Here is a 22,718-nt window from a genome sequence, read left to right on the forward strand (position 1 = left end):
TGATCCATTTCAAAGTTTGGTGTCTAATGCATCGTTGAGACGCACAAAGATCTGCACAACTCTAAGTGACACACCCCTGCTCTTGAAAACTGGCATCCTCTCGAATGAATGAGTGATCTGAGGCTGCGCGTTTGTTTCTATACTGTGAATGTTAAAATCACTGTTGAGCTCTGAGCGAGAAGTAATAAACCATCACTGTGATCCCCACAATAGTCAGTGATGTGGATTAGCCAATGGGGAGCAGACTGCATTCAGAAACGTATCAGCATCTTCTCATTATCTAATACAGCAAGTGCAGAAAAGGATGATTACGTCTGTGGCACATTTTACACAGAACAATGGAGGCGCGTGTACCTCTGTTCATGTGTAGCACAAAACGAACAAGGCGGCTATATGCTATTGTCTGAGCGTATTGTAATGGTAAAATACAGTTTTTGTTAATGTAAATGATTGTAAATGACTCCTCTTTCAGACAAGAGCGAGGGTTTTGTATCCTTTACCGAGATAAATACCATCACAAATGAGGCTGGGGAAAACAAAAGCACGACAGAAAGAAAACAGGCAACTGCGATAGAGGAGGGAGGGTTTTGTGTACACCTATTGTGTAATATCTGGCAACGCACTTGCGTGTTTGTTGTCAACTTTCACACTGACAACCACAGTCTCAGCACTCAACACAAAAGCACCTTAACAAAAAATAGGTGGCAAAAAAAGACCGACTCAATAACAGCAAGTCAACATTATCCTTGTATTTGTGTAGGTTTAATTACTCTAAGATATAGCAGCTGAACAACAACGCATGTTTTAACCAAACTTGTCACGTATGTACTGACATGATGGTAAAAGCTACATGTTTCTTTCTGAAAAACCTCAACCTCCAAACTTTCCCACAACCTCTGTGTTCTGTTCAATCACATATTGACGACAACCTGGTCAAGGGTGTGCAGGCCGGCTGGTCAGCCAGATCGTGACTACTCGACTGCCCGGAGAACACAGAAAGCTCTAATCCACTGTTTGCCTTCAAATCCATGTCATATTGATCACGGTCTAATTATATAATCATACTAGTATTAATATCAGATGGAATTGATTTCTGGATCCTCATTTGCCCTGTGAAGGAAGAACTGACTGTGTTAAAGATGTCAGTTTCAGCCATTTTCTGTCCTCCATGCTGACGTACCAGTGAAAAAAATTTAAAGGACACTTTCACGTTTAAATGGAGGTTATTTAAAATCCAGAAATTAACTTCATTAAAGTGATGAAAGCACACTCAAATATCCATACACACGTTTTGAAAACAGCTTTCGCCACTCTCAGATGTGGGCACTTAATCCGTACAAACACACACCGTTGGTCATGTCTCATTAAATTTAGGTGAGCAGATTAATAAAGTGATATTTAATTCCCTCTGGAACGTAATCACACACACGCAGCCTGACGGCATACACTAAATGCACATGGTGGCAGGGACACAACAACCTCTAAGCATGAGCGAGGTTGTCTGAGGTCTGAGCGCATCTCCTCAGTCTGCAAAATCAGGAACAGTGAAAGTCACAAATGATCGGACATTACAAACACTTAATTGATCGCTTTCCTACGATTACGGCAATAAAAGAATGAAAAGAAGCTTCAAAGAGCCCTACAATTGTAACTCTTCTATGTTTACATGATTTGACCTTGCACGTCCCTCCTGAAACCGCCCAACACTCAGCCTACTCATCCACAGCGCTGACCTTAGCTGCGGCTGTAATTGGTGGAGCAGAGGCACGCTTTGTTAGCCTTCTGTAAATTCTGCCATAATGTCACTGATTGCCTGTCGCACTTTGAATGACTCTGCTATGTTGCACCGGAGATAAATCAGAAAGGGAAGGTGAGCCGGTGCTAAAAGGAGAAACTGCTCATGGTGCCGCTGTGTAAATGACTAAGTGAAATACTACCAAGTACTTGAAGTGCTGAACGCACAGATGTAGGATAAATGCAGGCCATGATGAGCTTCTGAAATGTTTACATGTGCACAATCATAAAATTGTCACTGCATACTAAACAGTCTGTGTTATGCAGGAGGCGCGGTGCACATATGCTCACCTACTTTCCCACCAATCAAATCAAGATAAGAAGGAAACCGAAACTTGAGAGCTGTTTGGTACCTGTCTATTATCAAAAGGGAAATGATGGCAGGAAGTGTCAGGGATGTGCTAACAATGTCTTTATAACTTTATCCACTTTAATTTTTGCTTTGCATGTTTTGCGTTCAGAGCTGTCAAAGCGCACAGGAATTTATTTTGCTTCATAGGTCAGATGAAGGATTGAGGCAGGCACGGGAGTAAAATGAGAATTAAAATAAAAGAAGGAATAAGACGGCCACGCTGAGGGCACTCTCCTGACCTTCACCTGCCGCAGAGGCAAATTGCATTAGAAAATGGCAAGTCATTCATCTGGGCCATACTTGGAGGATCATTTAGCTAATTTAATGATTAATAAGTTTAACACCTCTTAATAATTTCATTTGGCCCTGTGATTGAAATCCTGGGGAGCTGGGCAGAGCGCAGTGGGAGGCAGATGAGCATGTGTGGCACTGAGACTATCTGTCTGGGACTAAGCGAGAGAGGTGGAGAGAAAAAGGAAGGAGAGAGAATCTCCCCGAGGACTACAGATCAGTCTATTACCACCGTGACCTTTTCCTTCCACCCGTTATGCCATTAGAGAGGAAATCTGAAAGTAAAGCCTTGATTAACACAGTTATCCAACATGTTGGAAGAAAAATGGAAAAGAAAAAATATGTTCCTTCATTAGGAAAATGTTCTGCATTATTAATGCTAGAGAAGATGGGCTAAGTGGACCTTGGAGCATTACGGATTCTTGGTTTAACCAGGGGTGATCACTGTAGAGACTCACAAATCTATACAGTACAGCGTGATTCTACAACAGTGTGACAGCAGGATTTACTGAAAACCTTTGGGCTAATTACTCTGCAATGATTCAAACTTCGCTGATGGTGGGGAAAAAAAAAAAAAAAACGTGACATCCAGACAGCCACAGTCGCTTGATCACCTGAAATGACATGAAAAAGGTGAGAAACTTTCCATCGAATTTGTAAACGCGCATGTTCACGTTTCTGGCACATTCGTTTCCGCCTCTGACACGCGGAAGCAGCAGCAGCCGCGTTTGCATGTCACTTCTCACGATCCGAACGCGAACGCGAGCGCGCTCTCCCAGCAAGGTAACAGCGCTCTCCGTGGAAACCCGTGACAATGTTCGGGGGTGAGCGAGAGCACCGTGAGCCCAGCCTGTGGTGAGATCAGTCAGACCAGATCGCAGTGACAGATACTTCGTAGGTGGGATTTCAGCTCTCAGCTTTACAGGCGCACAGTCGAGTTCAAGTCACAGACGCCCTTTTCTACTGCTGCAGTTTCATCTCAAACGTCACATTTCTCAGTTCTCACAAATAGGGCTGATGGCAGAACGATGACCTTTAGATACCAAAGGGTGTGACTGGAGTGTGCTTGTGTTAAGGTAGCAGCCTCTCAGTACACTTATAGGATCGTTTAGGCCTCTCAGCGCGTCCTGATGGATCACAACAAAAGCTCTGATGTGCAAATGAACAGCAGATTTAAACAGGGGTTTGCTTCTCCTCACCTCTTTGCCCTCTTCTCCAAAGAACACTGTGACCTTTGAAAGCTTCACCTCAACTAGACCTCACGTCTTGTGACCGAGGCCACGTAAGGTCATCAAAAACGGTCCCTCGCGGCTTCCCACCTCCTCAGAGAAGCCAGCTCTTGTGTTTGTGTGAATATAAAGCAGAACACAAAAAAGACCTCCAGACAACCTTGGAGCGCCTGTTCCAATCTATACAGCCTGCAGGTGATGCTTATCTACAGTATGGCAGGAACGAGTCCTCTCTAATTGTGTGAAGCCACATATTGTCGCGGTGAACAAAGAGGGTCTATTAAGATCATGATTTAAGGCCAAGCAAAGAGTGATGTGTCAAAACGAGCCCAGTGTGTATACACACCTTAGACACATGAGGAACACGTGAAGGAAATCCACTGCCTCTAAGGACGCAAACTGAACTTAGTTTGACAAAGCGTCATTGTTTCACTCTTTCGGTAAAATCTTTCTATTGTAAATCCAATAAGAAGAAACATTGGCCGACAAAGTTCGCCTCATCTTCAAAACAATCTTGTGTGTCTAAAACACGCAGAGGTCGGCGACAGGACCAGTGGAGAGGAAATAGTTATGATCTCTGTGATGATTTTGGTTGGCCTCCGACACGTATCGCGTGCGTGCTTAAAAGCAACGGTGAAACTCAAACCTGTTCAAAAGCTACTTAGGAAAACAAGCACTGCCCCCATTCCAAATAAACGTCTGTAGAGATGGAATGTCGGCCCCGTATTTTGGCACGGTTACTATTCGGACAAAGAAGGAAAAAAGAACTTTTCGCAGAAGTGGGAACTCGGGGGACTCTCACTTTGAGGGTGGTGCAGATCAAAGGTTACGCACTGCCTGTTTGTTAGGGCAGAATACCAACGGCCACAGAACACTGGCAGCGGCACCCTCTCCCAACAGGGTGCACCTGGAGAACACTGAGGCCAGTGTGTCGGCCGGAGAGCTCTGCAGCTCGGCTTTCAACACCTTCTCTGCCTCCTTTCTGACCGAGGCGAAGGCTGAAAAACACTGGCACCGAGTCACTGCACTGCACATTCTAGCACACATATAGACAGAATTCACACACACACGCACGCACACACACACACACACACACACACACACACACACACACACACACACACACACACACACAGACAGACACACACACACACACACACAGATACACTCTGCATACAAATGTGTGCACACAAGGGCAAGACAAACTGATACATACTTCTGCTGATTTGTGGTAATTGCCATTTAGTTGGGGTAATTATTGTTTCTTTTCAACCGAGTCTCGCTGAAGTGAGGCCAGAGTGTTAATAAGTCCTTCATTTAGCAATTATTATTCTATCAGCAGCTTTTCCTCTTCTGATTGGCATTTATCGGCAATGTACTCAAGCCGTTGTGGCTGCCACGAGTGTTTTTAGTTACTCATTTCTGTTTTAATTGCCTGCTTCCACCTGTAGAGAAAGGAGTGCAGAGGTTTCCCCCCCTTTGCTGAGGAACACGGTAAGCTTTGAGATGTCAGCCACTCTCTTTAACGGGCCAATGACAGCTTCCTCCTGTCACAACTCTGACTTCCTGTACAAACATAACCTCATTAAAACTGCCACCCTGGTCTGTGGGTGGGCCTCCTGGTCCTCCCCTCCAATTAAGAGCAGTAAGGGCTGTCGCACTGACAACTCCCACTTTGAGTTAAAATCCGAGCGCTCTAGGGGCTAACGCCATGTGTCAAAACATAATTATGATCTCACCCGAGCTTCTGCCCAAAACAGAAGAGCAGGGGAAGAGTAAGAAAGAGTGAATGAGAGGAGGAGGGGAGGTGGAGTGAGACAGAGCAGTCTTGGGGTCGGTGAACAGAGGCAGTGGAGGAAATAATGAACAGAGTGAATGAAAGAAATGAGTGAATGAGAAAAAGATAATGAGAATATTAGACCGCTATACCCCCCCCCCCCCCCCCCCGCCCCCCTCCCCCACAGGCCTGTGCCTTCTAAATAAATGCTCATATTTAATACTGTGTACATCTGGATAGGGCAAGGGCATGTTCATCACGTCGGTTTATTATGGATTCCCTCCAGCAGTGAGTGAAGTTCAGAGGTTGGGAAGTCACAGACTGCCCTTGTTAAGACTCCTGGAGATGACAGAGTGTGATACCATCTCTGCTCCCTGTTATCCCTTTACACTCATAATTCAATACGCTCACGCTGCATCCATGCGCCCGCTCTGCAAGCCGCCGCCTCGGAAGCGCTAGCGCAGCGTGACACACGAGACGCGTTTTGCATGTGTCCAGCTGATAGGACTCGCTGTTGTTGGATGCGAGAGGCCAAGAGGTGGACGCGATGCGGGAGGAAGGTCGCTACGCAACAGGGCGCGTCCTGTCTGCAGCGCACAGCATCGCACCGGCCTCTCTGACCCAGGACCGGGACGCCGCAGGGGCCAACACAGCGCACGCTGGGCCCACTGTCATGGATGCCAGTCAGCTGGGTTTGACAACTGTGAGAACTGTGCCACTGGAACCCAACGTACTGTAGAACTCCTCCAGCAAATTCACACAGCTCTTGTTTCACTTGCTTTTTGTGTGTTTTGTCTCTCGCTCATCCTGTGACTGGAACAACATTGAGCAGACGGCTGTTTAGGTGTGTGATGTCTGACATGCTCACGCAGCACGCATTCAGCGCAGGTAGGAAATGTGTGACAGCATCAAGTCCCTGACCATGATTACATTATCTTAGTGTAGCGCTGAAGGTCAGGGGAGCACCCAGCTAGGAAGAGAAGGACCAAATCCTTGAGAGTCAGTGGCAGCAGGGGAATGAATTTGATTAAAAAGATGTCCTGACAATGGATTGATTTCACATTTAATTATGTAACTACCTGGTTTTGGTACAGTAGTAAGAAAGCACTCACCGTAAAATCTACAGTATATAATGTGGTATTCTCGTATTTTCTGAAAGTTTTCTGAATTCTTTGACTAATGTGCATTTTATACCATCATAATGGGAAACATTAAACAAGTATAACAGATTTGGTATAAAGGAAATGTCCAGGCCAGACACTGTAAAGAGGAACATTAAGGTCATCTTAAGGGACAATAGATAATTTAAGTACTCAACATCAGAGCAAAGCGCCAGTCAGAGGTAAATTGCATAATACAGCAGCTCCTTCATCTGCTGGGTATTAACACAGTCTAAATTGGCTTGAAACAGAAGAAAAATCTGATTAAATATGAAATATTTGTCTGGGATCCATGAATTATACAAAGCTTGGCACAGTGATACAATTATTTACTCATTTTCTTGTCTGCCGTTCATTTTTGTTGAATATCAACAAACCAAGCAGAGCAAAACAATAAACATTAGCTGAATAGAGATGTCAGTTAGAGTGGCTACACAGCCATTATGTGGCTCTCCCCCTGGGGTGGCAGAGTGACTGGAGAGGGGGGACAGTGGGATAAATGGACCCAGTGTTTGTAATGGAGAGGAGTGTGGCTGCCAGCCAGGGATTTGAGTTAGCAGGCCTTGTCCTGGAGAGGAACACTTCACACTTTGCCAACTGGGGCTGGGGCAACTGGGGAGCGGCGTTGGAGGGGGGGGGGGGGGGAGTCTCTTTTCTCTCATCTCCTTATTCTTGAGGATGTGTGTGTGTGTCTGTGTGCGCATGTTCATCGTGCCTGGGCACTCGCGTGTTGGAGAGAGTGATTAAGGGGAGTCCTCCGGAGCACGTTGCTCAGTCCTCCTCCGTTATTCAGGCTGACAAAGGCAGCGCTGCTCTGGCCTGTTCACAGCATTACCAGCTTGAGCTGCAGCGTAGCCATGGTGCACTTGTGTTAAAATGCCACATAGCGGGAGCCGCTACATCTCGGTCAGGAAGGTCTTCATTGCACAATGAACAATCGATTTTAACCGTTTGTTTTCAAAAGACCGGCACAACAGTTGGCTTTTATCTTTACACACACATGCACACATGCGAGCAACGCAGCAACACAAACGCACACATACACTAATTGCTGTAAGTGAGCGAGCGTTTGGAATGGGTGGACAGGTCTGGCTGAGTGGATGGTTTCACGCGTTCATGCACTGCTGCTCCAGCAGCATAATGAGGTGTGACGCATCAGACTAAGTGGCTAATGGGGTGTGAAGTCATTAGAACACTGCCTGTATCCCTCCAGCCCTGCCTGTCTCTAACTTGATCTCTCTATGCAACTCTATCTCATTTGTTTTCGCTTTCACCACCCACTCCTTCCACGCATTGGATTCTTTTTTTCCCCTTTCTGCAATCACTTGTCTCTTTACGTCCAATATGTTTGGCTTTAATACCTCATCATCTATAGCATCAAGTCTTGTGCATTAGTCACCCCTTTCACCTGCTCGATGACTTCATCATGAGCTATTTTTATAAACTACACACTAAGTATTTAAATCCACATTGGTAGATAAATGTATTGCTTACAGAATAAGATAATTCAAGATAATTCAACCAACGCAGAAACGTATGAACATTTCAGCAAGCATGAACAAAATTAGAAATCAAGTGAGTGGGGCGGGGGACCATCTGTTTCCTGGGATCAGACATAGTTGTAAACCACTTTATGAAAAAAGAGCAGACTAAAGACACTGAACCCAAATATCCTTGTCCTGCTGTCATTTTACTCTCTTGACCGTCAGCCATGACTACATCTGCATCCTAGTGGGTATGTGACCTTTGCCCGTATGCAGTAAACAGTGATTTGAAGATATGAGTCTTATATTATCACATTTAAGTGCAGGTGGTGGCTTGTGAAGTAACAACTGTGCTTGCTCTGTTACCCTCCGTTCTCAGCCTTCCTGTGTGCGAGAGGGCACATACTGCTGTGCTACCAACTCCCTGCCTAATTTCATTAACCTTTACACACAACAGTGCATGTTCAGATCCTCCCAGTGGATCACGAGCAGTGATTCCTCCCACACATCCACTGAAAGTTACTGTTGTGCGGCGTAAAGGTTTATGGCGTTAATCTGCAACACTGGTGGGTTTTTTTCTCATGTTTTTTAGTTGACACTTTGGTGATGAGCCTCATGTAGTCTTTGTCAGTTAGTGCACATTTATAGATGTACTGTAGTGCTCGGTGACCAAAACAGCAAATGAGCAGCAAAATGAGCCACATCAATCTTTAGTAAATATTAATTCTGATAAATTTTTAGAATAATTTTGATAGATAAAGTTTTATAAGCTGCTATTTGTGTCACATTTCTGACTTCAAATGCTGGACTAAGTGTTGGCCTTTGCTGTGTGTGTGTGTGTGTGTGTGTGTGTGTGTGTGTGTGTGTGTGTGTGTGTGTGTGTGTGTGTGTGTGTGTGTGTGTGTGTGTCCGAGGCTGACAGAGTGGTGAGAGAGAAGTCTGAGAAAGCAGTGAAACATCATATTCCCTCGACAAAGGGAGACACTGTCCCCAGGCACTGATCCAGGTTAACTTTCACATTCTATCATAACAGTGAGGTCAGGGGATGCGATAGGAGAATCTGATTCTCCACCAGCCTATGGTGATAGCCCTTCCCAGGGAGCTTGTCTCCTCCCACTAGGGAGAAAGAGATAACACTGAAAGCCAGGGAGCTCTCTGCAGGAATCAACAGTTTAAAACTGCAGACTCCTTCGAACTCCCATCAGGCCTCATCAGCATTTTGTTTTGTTTTTTTCTTTTTAGCCCATTATTCACACAAAAACATTACATTGTAGTGAGTCATTTAGCAGCTTGAATGGATTTTATTTTCATCTGCGTTCAGTGATCTTACAGATAGTTTATCCAAAGCAACTTACAAGTGAGGTACAAAGCAACCAATAAATCTAAGTCAGAGAGAGGATATTTATAGCCAAGAGCAACGACAAGAAATGTTTGTTTGGTCACGAGAGGCAGATAGTGGAGAATTGTATTGTTCTTCAAATGCATAGAAACTAATGGAAGAATTCTATGTTTTTTTTTAAATGACGCTGGTGAGCGAGCACTGAAGGTACTGTTGGCCATTTCCAGTGAGTGAATGTGTGAAGTGGCGGCCTTATTTGTAAGCAAGTCATGGTTGGTGCAGTTACACCTCAGTTAATCAGCTGATAACAAACACTCAAATCAGGCGAACCTGAATCTATATATATTTAGAACCCTGCCATAATTCACTAGATCTACACGTGCCTTGGGCCTGTGGCCAAGAGCAAACACTGGTTTAAAAAGATGTTGGGCTTTGCCTCTGCGCATTATTCTTGCTCAGCGATAATAGCGATCTATTTTTTAAGCACCACAGCTGTGGTATTCCTGTGAGCCAGCCAAGTCTGGGATACATATTTGTCTACAAATAATTTCCTTACATAAGCACAAAACTGCATTTACCAACAAAATAAACAAAACCAAGTGCATTTCCACCCCAGTGCACCGCCTACTACTAAAGGCACAAAACGTGTCCTTCAACAGAACGCATGTTCCACCACAATCAAATTCCCTAAGTGTGCTGTTTCTAGGTCCTTGGACATTTGAAGCAAGGTTTAACATAAAAGCATGGAAAGATTTGAGACTGTTTAAGAAATCTGACATGCTAACCTCGTGTGAATAACTGCCAGATTTAGTCACAACATTAGATCAGGCCTAGAAATAAGCCTGAGACCGAAATCTGAACTGTTTAATGTTATGTCACAGTGAAAGGTTCTGTCCGTGTTCGGACAAGAGAGATTTTTAGGTTTATTATTTTTTATCATTTAGAGTCCATTGTGCATGTTTTACTTATAAGTGGCATGCAGCACTGAAAATGGGCTTCTTTTCATTTGGCTATCAATAGCACCAGCTATATTCTGCATTAACAGAGCGTAGGTCTAACATGGTGTTACTAAACCTCAGACATAACATCCACTGTGAGCTGCATATGAGGCACAGTTCATTTTCAGTGCTCTCCAGAGCAATCTGTGTGTAATTAGATCGATATTCACATTTGACTATTTAGCTTTTAATGTGGAAAGATTAGAAGTGCCTCCAAAAGGATTAAATGTTTATTTGAGGACCACTGGTGTGTGGCTGTTACTCTTGAAAAGACTATGCAAACAAATAGAGGAAAATGTGCATCTGGAGGTAATTAGGTGTATGCATTCAGAAAACTAGACAAAACCAGGTTTTGTTTAATCCCTTTGTCCTATTCAGACATAAATTGATTTAAATATATATTTATATATATGGTGAGTAATCAGGGGAAATTATTCGGAGCCACAAAAAGCTAAAGCGAATTCTTAGAAAGAAAAAGAGAAAGACTGCCTAGTTGGTGCGAACACTTGCTACGCTGGCCTAAGCCCCTGATGGAAGAGCCTGGTCATCTGTGAACAACCACTGCTGTGGAGCAGCTGTGGAGCCATATGCAAGCGGCTGCAGCAGTGTGGCCTGGGAAGGAGCGAGACAGGAAACTGGGGCCTCATTAAACTGGTGCTGAAGCAGGTAACAGCAGTGCTCAAAGGCAGCACCATCAGACAGCTTCTTAACAGGCAGGCGGCACTCAAGCCAAAACTTTTGCACAACACCTCAGCAAAGCAGGACAAATAATATTAAAACGTGTCCAGAGTTTTCTTGCATTTAATAAATGGTGCCCCCCCCCCCTTCCTCTCACTGCTTCTTCAGTCACATAGCACTTTAGCTCTAACTACTGTACAGTCACACAGCAGTAACGGCAAATGGCTCCTTTTTGCAGTTTCATTATATCAGTTGTTCTCTTCTATTACATGTGGTGTTCATGGCCATAACGGGCGTGGGAAAATTCACTTGCCATGATTGTCCATATGTTAGAAGAAAGGCTCCATAGCCAAGTCATAGCGGCGGCACAGGGGTCAGGCCCTCAACCCTAATAGCTCTCTCTGGGTCATGTGACCGCCGAGTGCTCTAGAACCCTCGTTACAGCAGAGAGGCTCAGGAAATGATTATCAGGTCAATTTATGCAAGGGAGAGGCAGAATGACAAAGTAAGAGGTCAGAGCTCGTCCATATCTCCAAGCATTAAAGATTGACATGCAGAATCTGAGAGGGCCCCCGTGACGCCTCGCTCCCCACCACACGCACACGCACCTCTCCATTTAAATATCTGACAGTTGATGAAAGTGCAGCCATTAAAATGTCCGCTGAGCGCTTCAGGAATGAAATGGGGGAGATAAAAGAATTCCCCTGGGTAATCAATGGGGCTATGAATTAGCTGTGAGTTTTAGATTGGGGGGGGGGGGGGGGGGGGGGGGGGGGGGGGGGGGGGGGGGGGGGTTAAAGGATCGGCGCATGTTTAACTCATTTTTTGTTCATTCCTTCAGAAAACATCAGTCCGGATGAAGTGAATGTGGGGCAGCTTTATGCAGATCAACCAGTAGTTAAGGGAGAAAAAACTGACATTTAATGGCTCTTGATAGAAGGAAAATAATCAAACGTCAACGTTTATGCAGGTTGGGATGCTCGCTCCTTCTGCTGACTGTGTCATCTGGTTTGGTCTTGTTTAGATCATTTTCATAAGATGATGTCTTTCACTGGAAGGCGATGCAGCCATCAATCTGCCATCCACTTGTTAGAGGCTGAGGTTTCAGCCAAAGTTCCTCTGCTCTTTGTCAAATCCTAACCACCATCACGTGTGGCTCATTATCTACACCACAGAAATAAATAATGACGGGCTGCTCCAATTTGGTTGTTTGTCCAATGTTTGAAAGACTCTCAAACATGTAACAGGACAATGTGTTGTACAAGACAAAATCTGCCTGTTTTCTGCTCTAATGAAGGTCAGAGACAGGCCCTACTTGTGACATCAGTCTAAACAGTGGTCTGGTGCCAGTGCCATCTAAAAGACAATAAATATGTAGTAGGAAAGATAAGAGGACGGTGCTGATCCACATCCAGAGAGCCAGAGAGCTGGAAATGAGCCTGAGGCTCGTCCTACTTGACCAGCTACTGAGCACTAGGTGAGTTTGCCCATCCAGTTAAACATACAGTACTGTTGTGCAGTGAATAGGAGGTCTGTCCACATACTCAACAATGATTCAACAAACAGACTTCAGGTATGGGTGGCCAAAAGGTTGTCCCAGAAGCCAGAATCCAGGCAACTAGAGGACACAGATGAGGTGATTAGGACAATAAATGGGGATGACTTCAAGAAACCTCCCTGCAGAGATATTCTGAGAACATGCTACCGGGAGTCAACTCAAGGACAGACCCACAGGAGGGGAAATAATTCTACCTCTACCCGGATCGCTCCGCTTAGTTTGCTGCCATCTTAGCACAGAACATCGGAAAATCAGTGGGCGGATAATTTCAGCAGGATCAGATTTAGCCCATGCACGTCTCAGTCTCACATACCTACCGACCCCTCTCTTCATTCAGGAGGCTTTACTAAATTATTTAAAATGTAAAAGTAGACAGACAAAGACAGAAAAACATTTTGGGCAACTTGTCATTTGAAGGAAATATGTTCAGTAAGGAACTCCCCTGTTCTAAAAGCACATACAGAATTGGTAGGAATAGCAATTCTCTCTAATTCAAGGGCTGGAGGGAAAAGACAGAAAGATACAGCACTGGTCACATTGAAAGTTTTTTTAGCATGTAGCAAATTCTTATCGTGTTTTAACACCATCGTTCTGTCATAATGCACAGAGAAAGCCATGCTGCCATCAGATAAAGCTGACTGCAAGGCAATTTGAACCAGATTTAAATTAAGTATGATATCATTCAGCTGCCTAAGAAGGTAGACATTGTGTGCACAGGGTACTTGTATGGCTTAGTTGTATCTGAGTACAAGAGAACCTCATTTCTTCATGCTGTGAGAAGGTGAGATTAAATTTGACTCGCATAAACATGAAACTTGATTTACTGTAAATGCATCTGCTTTTGTACTTTGGCTGAATGTGACGGGATTCCCAGCTTTGGCTACATGGAATAGGTCACAATAGGGATTTTTACACAACCTATGCTGGTTTGGGTGTCTATTCGATTTTTCTTCAACTCACTGTTCCCCGGTCCAAATCTCCTTTAAGGCTCCAAGCTGGAAGCCTCAGTTGTACACAGAGATATAATTTAATTTACAGAAGTGAGGGGAAAATGAACGCTATTCCACAGAGTAATTTCCAGAGATGCACGATAACAACCCAGAGGAAAAAAAAATAGGTCGCTTACAAGCAACAGTCACTGGTAGTGTGCATTACACTTTATTTATCTGCAAAGAAACGAAGCCTTTAAAAGGACCAATAAAAATGTTAGCGATGCTTCATTGGAGGTGCTTATGACACAGAGCGTGGTCTCACCATCTACAGTACAGTATCAAAAGTAGTGTCTGTGATTTTGTACAAAAAGAAAAGTCACTAGGAGAGTAAAGACTCACAACCACAAACACTCAGCTTCAGCCACACTGCTACACTGACTAATCTACATTTCATACTGTATGGTGGACATTTTGATGACCTTGTCAGGATTTTAGCATATTTTCTTACGTCTATAATTAATCACAACAGCTACACTGATGTGTTTTGTGTCTGGAACAAAAAAAGAGTGTGGGCTGAAGAGAGTTTAATTTGGAATAAGCTTTTTTGTTTTTTTTTAGCACCAGCAGGCAAAGGGTTAAAGCTGGAGTTTTTCTCTGGGGTGGGCTGGACTGATGTTGGCTGTGGAGAATGACTGAGGTGAAGGGGTTAGGAGAGGAGTGAGCACACCTACAAGGGCCTCTGTCCCAGGCCAGGCTGTGAGCTGCAGCCCTGTGCTGATAAGACTGTAATAGTCCTCCTTGGAGGACCCAAGGCTTCGCTCCCCTTATTAGTCATTTATCACACCTGGCAGCCTCACTGAACCATAATTACTCTTCCCTTATCCCCCCGCACTGTCATGTCCATGAGAGCGGGGCGGGGGCAAAGGGGGAGGGAGAGAAATAGCTGTGAGAAACAGTGTTCAGAGAGAGTGGACTGAGAGAAGGACAGAGGACTTGGAAGGAGAAAGAAAGTGCTGGTGAAGAACAGTCATGAAAGGACAAAGTGTAAACTAGACACATGAACAGCGAGTAGTTCCTACAGCAGCGCATCAGTCTGACAGACGCACCAGTGTTAAGCCGCTAATCTTTCAAAGTCCATGTTTTAATAAACGGCATGTGTTTAACAGTCAATTATGCTGGCACATAATTCATAAACTTACACTGTTTCAAACATTTATAAGATCTAAATACGGTGTTAAGCTCGTCATATTCCCACGAGCAAGATACAGTGCGGGTTTCATTCCGTTGCCACGTGCCTGGCTGTCACAAAAGTGCCCTCCTTGACTCTGTAAGCAGATCCAGATGTGAGCTACATGTTTCCAATCCACCGTTGAGGTCTGCCTTATACACCCCAAACCGCCTGAGCATTAACAACCGGTGTCAGGTCTCAAGCTTCAGTCTGTGGTTCTTCATTAGCAAAAGTGAAATCCAGCCAGTGGATGAACGCTCTGCATGTAACTATATAAATAAGGTCTAACCTAAATATTCTCCACACAGATCGAGCACATCAATTATAACGTGTCTTTAAATTGGTTATTTTTATGCTTTGTTTTTACAGTCAGCCTGGTGCAGCTACACAACTAAACTGACAAGGAGAAACAGCATGATCACACCATCTCCCTGGATCCCCCCCCGTTCTACCGGGGGCCCAGCTCGTAAGAATCCTGCCAACAGTTGTCTCGTCCTTCACAGATGGGGACCACACCAGGGCTCACACAACCAAGTCCAGATGTGTAAAAAGAGGAAGAACAGAGGGACTGCAGCAGGAGGGAGGGGAGAGAAAGTGGGAAGAGAAATGGGATGGCATGAATTTTCTGCCATTAAAAAAAACCCAACAGATGTGCGAGTCCCAAAGGAAAGACATCTGGATCCTCTCCCTCACACACGCACGCGAGCGAACACACGCACACGCACACGCACACACACACACACACACACACACACACACACACACACACACACACACACACACACACACACACACACACACACACACACACACACACACACACACATTTCTTAAACCACATAAGGTGAGAAATCCAGAATGCGCCGGGATATTTAAGATCCGTATTGCTGCCCTCCTCCTTTTTAACAGGCATTTTATGGAGCAGCTTCCTTAATAGCCATTCACTTATAAAACAAAGCTGTAATGACATGCAAATGACTCACAAGGAAACACTGTAAAGAGGATGTGATGTATGGGCCGTCTGTACGACACACACACTCACACCCCGCAGAAACAGTACCTCAGTGAACAACTTGCAGCTTTCTTTCTTTCTTTCCATCATCTAAATAACCAGTATAAATGAAATACACAACCTGATGTTTGATTCTATAAAGAAGATTGCACACTGGAGGCACTAACCATGAACTTTGCTCACTAAACTCACATTTGTCTTTCAAAAGTTCACTGTGGAGAGTGTTGTTGATTAAAGCGTGCAACAATAAATCAAAAGGCTATTCACACAATGCCAACACGAATCCTCACACGAATATGGTCACTGTACAACATTAACAATCTACATGAAAAAAAGTAGACACAAGTGCACAAGGTGTGACCACACTACAGAAAACACACGTGCAGATGAATCACATGAAAGAGGAAGAGAAGTTTCCTCTTGTGTAGAACAGAGTCGTTTATTATAAAAAGGTCATTAAAAGGTCACGGTGAGAGACCGACTCCCACATTCACAAGCAAGGTGTGCAGCAGCACAGGTGTACAACTTAATCTGCAGAAAAGTTGCTTGCAAAGGAAAAATTAGGTTTTAAAAGTGGAGAACAAATTCACATACTGTAACGGCAACTTCCAGGGGATTCAGTATTAAACAGCAGGGTGTGCTCATTACTATTGCGTGTAAACAAAATTTTTAAAAATAAATTTAAAAGCAAATTCAAATACTGTATGATGTGGAAGCAATAGTTTCCAGTTTTATTGAATATGAAGTGGATTAGTGTTTTCATCATTACTTGCGATGGCCTTTTCTTTGTGCCACATGCCATTCTATTATTTGTGATGAGCAATCCGTTCTATGATTTCTTGTAAAGTCGACTGCATTCCAAAAAATTGAATTTCTGTGAGATGTGTGCAGGGGAAAATCCCCAATAAGGTAAAGCAGTCATCTATCTTCACATCTTTTACTTTCTCTCCTACACAGACTTCCTTCAGCTCACCTCACCTCCACTGTTGGTTCAATCTCAAAAAGAAGGTGTGTTTAATATGCCGCTCCAAAGCTGCCAGAGCATCTGCATCCTGACTCCAATTAGGAGAACAAACCACAGGGAGGCATACCCTCCATCAGGAGTTCAAAGGTCAGCTGGCAGGAAGGAAAGGAAAAAAGCAGCTAGACAGGCAGCGAATACAGTGGATCCAGCAGCAGGGAAGGCTGACTGAAATAATCAGAGCAAAGTTCTCGCTCGAGGTCTCTTTCTCTCGCTTTCACTCTGCGTGTCTCTGTCACTTCTTCAGTCTGTTTCCTCTTTCCTGCTCTCTTCCTTGGTTTTGTTCTATTTATGACTTCCTCTGAAATCTCTGCGTCTCTTGCACACTTATGTGGGCCATAAATCAGCACTGAAAAGGACAGTGGACAGGAGGGAGAGAGAGACGGAAAATCGGAGGGAGGCCTTCGCCGACATCTGAGCAACTGTTTAAAGGCCCACCTGAGAGCTTTAAAACCAAAAACTGCTGGAAATATTAGCCAACACCGGCAGACAGGAGGTCTAGCAGTGCAGCGTGTTAGACTGTGTTGTGACAAGCCATTAGTGTTAACTCTGCTTTGTCACATTACGCAAGACACACACACGCGTGTTATTAATTCTTCTCCAGGGTGATTTACTGTAATTGCAATCTATTGCATTTAACAAAAGCCATGTCCACATTTTTTTCTCTTATTACAGTGGTTCGCTCACCGCCAGCTGCTTCCAGCGTGAGGGAGCTTCGCCAGAGCATTTCAGCAGATGCATGCTAGTGACTTGTATTGGACTCTGGGGTGATTAATTTTTGAAGTGTGTTGTAAAGAGCTATGAGATCCATAAACAGGAAAGTACACAACAGGCAATCCCTGGATAGTGATGGCCACAACACAGCTCACAAAGCACTATGGTCACAAATAACCACAGCCAAGCATAATTCCTGAAGCGTACTGTTAAAATCAATAGCGTCTTTAACATACTGTTACACCTTTAGCAGTGAGACGGTTTTGTATTTAAGGTCATTTTCTCAAAGGATTAGGGGAATTTCTCCTCCCCAAGTGTCAGGGCATGCGTCTTTAATAGTAACATTACCATATTTAAGAAACAAAATCATCTGATCTTCATTTTGAAGTCCCAGGTACAAGCCTTTCTTTCTTTAGCATATCCTTCAAACTCCACACTGACATGTCTCACCAGGGTTTCTTTTAAAACAACACAGCGCTCCTTCAAACAACAGCCTGCTACTCACAGGAAGAAGAAGGAGAAGGAAATCTTGAAAGACAGAGGGGAACTGTTGTTTCATTAATATGTCCCTGAGAGTACAGTGGCAGTAGCAAAAATAAGAGAGGGGTTATCAGCCCTCATCTGAGAAAAGCTGCCCCATTCCTTCGTCTCGCACTACACTGTGCCTCCATCAGGCCTCATTACTCTAATGGTAGTGGCAGTGATTAAGGCTTCCTGGCTACAGACTCCTTTGTTTGTTTCCCTCCATAAAGACAGTCTTCAGGATGCCTGTGGCTCAGCTCCCCCTCCTCTTGCAAGGATGCAGTGCAGGCAGACCCCGTGGACCTTGGAGTTATCACACGGTGGGGTGGGACGGGTTATCGCATTTGAAGAGGGGAAAGCCAGGAACCACTCAGGTCCTGCAGACACACTGATAATATGGTTAGTGTGGCTATTTAGCTGCAGCAATGCACTTCATGGTCTCTTTCCTCCAGCCACTTATACTGTACGTGGTTAGATATAGTATGTACATAAGCGCTGGGTAAAATGTGCTACGACACAAATAAGTACCCACGCATTAAAAGGCAGAGTACATACTGTACAGTAAGCATGCAGACCTGCACATGGAATAGAAAAAGTTTAGAGAGAAAATAAATGATGCGTCATGTTGCTGAAGCATCCTCGTGCTTGTGGTGGTGTAGAACAGACGGAATTTTAAGTTCAGACCAAGTGTTGCCAACTGCCGGCTGCCAACTTCCTTCATCTATGCAGCCTTTCTGTAAACAATCCAGTCAAACGCATAATGGCGAAAACAGCTTTGGCATTCGAACGTCACAAAGCGTCCCAAGAGGCCGCGCTGCACCGGGAAACAGTACCAGCTGACCCCAGGGTCGTGCCCTACACAAGAGGAGAGTGTAGACATTCATTGTTCTTTGTAGAACATTACTGAAGCAATTCTGTCTCTGGTCTAAGTCAAGTGTTCGATGATGTGAGGCACTCCGCCTGGCCTTCTTCAGTTTCACTCAGTTCAGTCTTCTTTCGAGCTCCTTCATTCATAATGGATAGCTCTTTGGGTTGCTGTCACCAAGAGTCTATCAATGACTCAAAAGTTGGCTATGGATCCCAGAGACTGCAGCAGTCACTCTCAGAGATAAAATGCGCTTGTCAGGCTGTCTATTACAAAGGCAAACTAACAAAATCAAACAAAAGTTAGGAAGTATGCTAACTTTTTGACCATAGTTTACACTAAACTAAACTGCAATCAATAACTGTACATTTCAGGTGAAACAGTTGCAGGCACAGACATCAGGTGCAGTCTTGCTCATTAAGAGGCCCAAAATGTGATGTCTCTTAAAAAATGCTCATTGTGGCGTGTGCCCGTAACACCTCAGGAGGGTCATCAGCTGCCAGATGCAAGAACTTCAAAATATGATGACCACGCGGAACAATGGCCGCCCTGGGAGACCATCAAAAAACAACACGCACACAGAAAGCAAGTAAACAAGCACAATACGTACATTACGACCATGTGTAAACAAAGAGCGGTGTCTGTCTGTCCCACATCTCAGCTGTGAGGGGCAGAGCTGAGGACCTGTGCACAGCTGTTCTCCTCATGCTGTCAGTGGGCTTCACCAGGCTGGGCCTGTCCCAGAGGCCTGTACTGGGGAGGCCTGCACACAATCTGACATCTGGACTGCACAGGAGGGAGGCATCGCTCCCATTTCCCGATCCTCTCTTTCTATCTCCTCCCGTCTCTGTCTTTACAGTATGTGTTACTCCCGCTCTATCCTCTCTTTTCTCCATCCTTCCACCGAGGGGTCCACAGGTCACAGCCACTGGAGTAATAATGATGAACAGCTCTAAAACTGAGTCAGCTGACTTTAGCAGCACGGCTGTCCCCCAGTTCCTCATGTCCGCTTCATCACTGACTCGTGTTTTACTTTCTCCTCAAACAGTGTGTGCTCCGATAATCTTTCCCCCGTTTAAGTCTGGCAGAACTGTTAAGCGGGGGAGCTGAGGCGCACTCTGCATGTGCAGCCTCAGACGAGATATGGAACGACACACTACCTCAACCTTCAGGTCATTAATCAGCAGTGGGTGTCGCAGCGTGTTAATATCAGCAATGAAACCAGTAAATATAAGCAACACTTTTTCTCAGTATGTTAAATTACAGCACCTTAAACCAGATCTTGTGAGAAGACGATGTTTACAGTATGTAAAGTAGGCACTGATTGATATTCTGAACTTTGTCCTTTATTGACCTCTTGGTACACACATCTCAGCTTCACCTAATGAGCCAAGCATCGCTTTCTACACAGACTCTCTTTTCACCCTTATAAGAGACAGAAGTTATGCTTAAGCCTCTGAAATGCTTTAAAGAGCTGCTGTAACCTTCTGTTATTCTTCTAGTTCTTTGTTCTTGTCTCCCGCTTGATAAGGCATGCCAGCCGCCAAGGTCATGGAGACAGGAGAAAGGAGAAGAAGGGGGGTCGGCTGGGGGAATTTCTCTGGTGTAAATGAATAGTTCTCTCTCTCTCTCACTCTCTCTCTCTCTCTCTATCCCCCTCTCTCTCTAGTTGAAGAACCTCATCAAAATGTTGTCTCTTCCCCTCGCAAAACAGGGCCACATTCAAGCCAGATGAATGAGAATCGTCACAGACAAAATCATAATTACAAGCCCACATATTCCCTCCAGCACTGGGGAACAACTTTATCAGGCACCCATTGGTCTATTCATTGTGCGCTAGCTAGGGGAGCATCCTCTGAGCCCTTCTCTTGTCTGCAATCTGTGATTGTTATATTCCAATGAGGGTATCAGGGCTGAAAGGACTGAATTTAACAAACCTAATTATCATGCCTTAATTAGTATCAGGGGTAAACCTCAGTGGGACACCTGCAGACTTAATTTATATCCTGACAAGCGAGGAACAAGTGTTAATGTGGCGTATTTATGATAATGCCCCAAAGTGTGCAGCCGGAGAAAGAGGAAGCTCACCTCAACTCTTTTGGAACAATGCGAGAGCCTGGTAATTACAGGGAGAGGGTCTAAAGTGCTCAAGTCCCAATAAAATGATGAGATGACTTCATAACTTGGTCTTTGCATCCATTTGGGTCAGAATATGAACAAGGTACTGTAAAAAGATTAAACCTTCTACAAATAAAAACTAAAAACCCAACAAGGCATCGCTGTCAACTGCCTCAGTGTAGTGTTATGCAATTATGAGAGCCTCATTTTGTCTTAGACTTTAGTTGAGAAATGCTAGCCTTCACAGAAACATTCTGCCACCACAAATAAATGGGACAATTGTTGTCCTATTAGTCAAAAATAGATGTGCAGTTTGTCTGTTGTGCTACCCACAAGCATTGCTTCGCGATCATAGAAAAATAGGTTAACAGGGCAAAGAAACCTGGAAAATTGCGATGTTGTGTACAGTGGCTGTACACTCTGTTGTAAACCACTACAGATTTCCGTCAGGCTTCGTCAACACTCTTTGCAAAGAAACGCAGAGGACATTTCAACGGCTCGTCTATAGAGGTCATGAAGAGAAGTGCTGAAATACTAAGAAACGAGTTAAAACCCAAGAAAAATGCCTATTGGTAACCACACTTTGTAAACGCTGTGTGGTCTGTTAAAATAAGCTTTGACTCACTACACTACTAGTAATTGCGTGCAGAGAAACCTTAAAATTGGGTTTATGTGGGATACGTAGAGCATGACAAGTAGTGAGAAATGTGGTAGAAGGTAAAGTGAATACTCATCTGAATATTTGAATGTCTACTTTTATTAGCGGCAGGAAGGCGCCAGCCTCCATGTAACGAACAGTCCGGTGTTTCCCCTTTTACAGATCCGACGTCATCGTTTGGCTGAGAAAAGAAAGGTTTGTCTCCTTCTCGTCATCGCGTATTGTATCACTTTGCATTAATCACGTTTTTAGAACCGTGGGCTGCATGAAGCTTCACCCTTTTAACTGGACCACATTAAAAGACTTTTGTATAATGCTCGACGTTCCGTGGGTTGACCTACTTCTCAGTTTTGTTTAAAATTCTAACTTTAATCTTTTAGGGAAAGAAATACACATCACATACTGCAGTTCGGGTGTGTGTGTGGAAATACTAAAATCGCTTTCACTGTGAGTCATTATATTCACTGTGTAGTGATACATTCTGATGCATTATGACTGTTTTATGCATTATGACAATTTTTGAAGTTACATCTTGATGTAACTTTTAACCACAACAGTCAGAAATGGTTGAAGTTTTAGTTCAGGAGATGAAAAATAATTTTAGCTTTTATTTGATCAAAAACTTTTTGAAGGCGTATAAAAATAAACTATTTAGTCATTCCGTTTTCATTTGTGACATACTGTACAACAAACTAAGTCCCAATAAAACCTCCTGGCTCAAACTCAGTGTGTTGTTTTGGGCAGAATAGCAGATCCCCCGGAATTCAGGATCCTCCATTTCAAGAGTTTTTTTTGTTTTGTTTTTTTTTTTTAGAAAAACTGAGTTGTTCGTTAAAACCCCTTCTCAATCTAGCAATTTAACTAAAATGCATGAAAAAAAGCACACCCAAATGTAAATAAAAGCTGCTTTTCACGAAATCTATTTACCCAAATCTATCACTGGACAGTATGTGCGGCTTCTATTGCAGGGCCCATCTGTTAATCTGTT

This window comes from Betta splendens, chromosome 3, assembly GCF_900634795.4.
Source record: "Betta splendens chromosome 3, fBetSpl5.4, whole genome shotgun sequence".
NCBI lineage: Eukaryota > Metazoa > Chordata > Actinopteri > Anabantiformes > Osphronemidae > Betta > Betta splendens.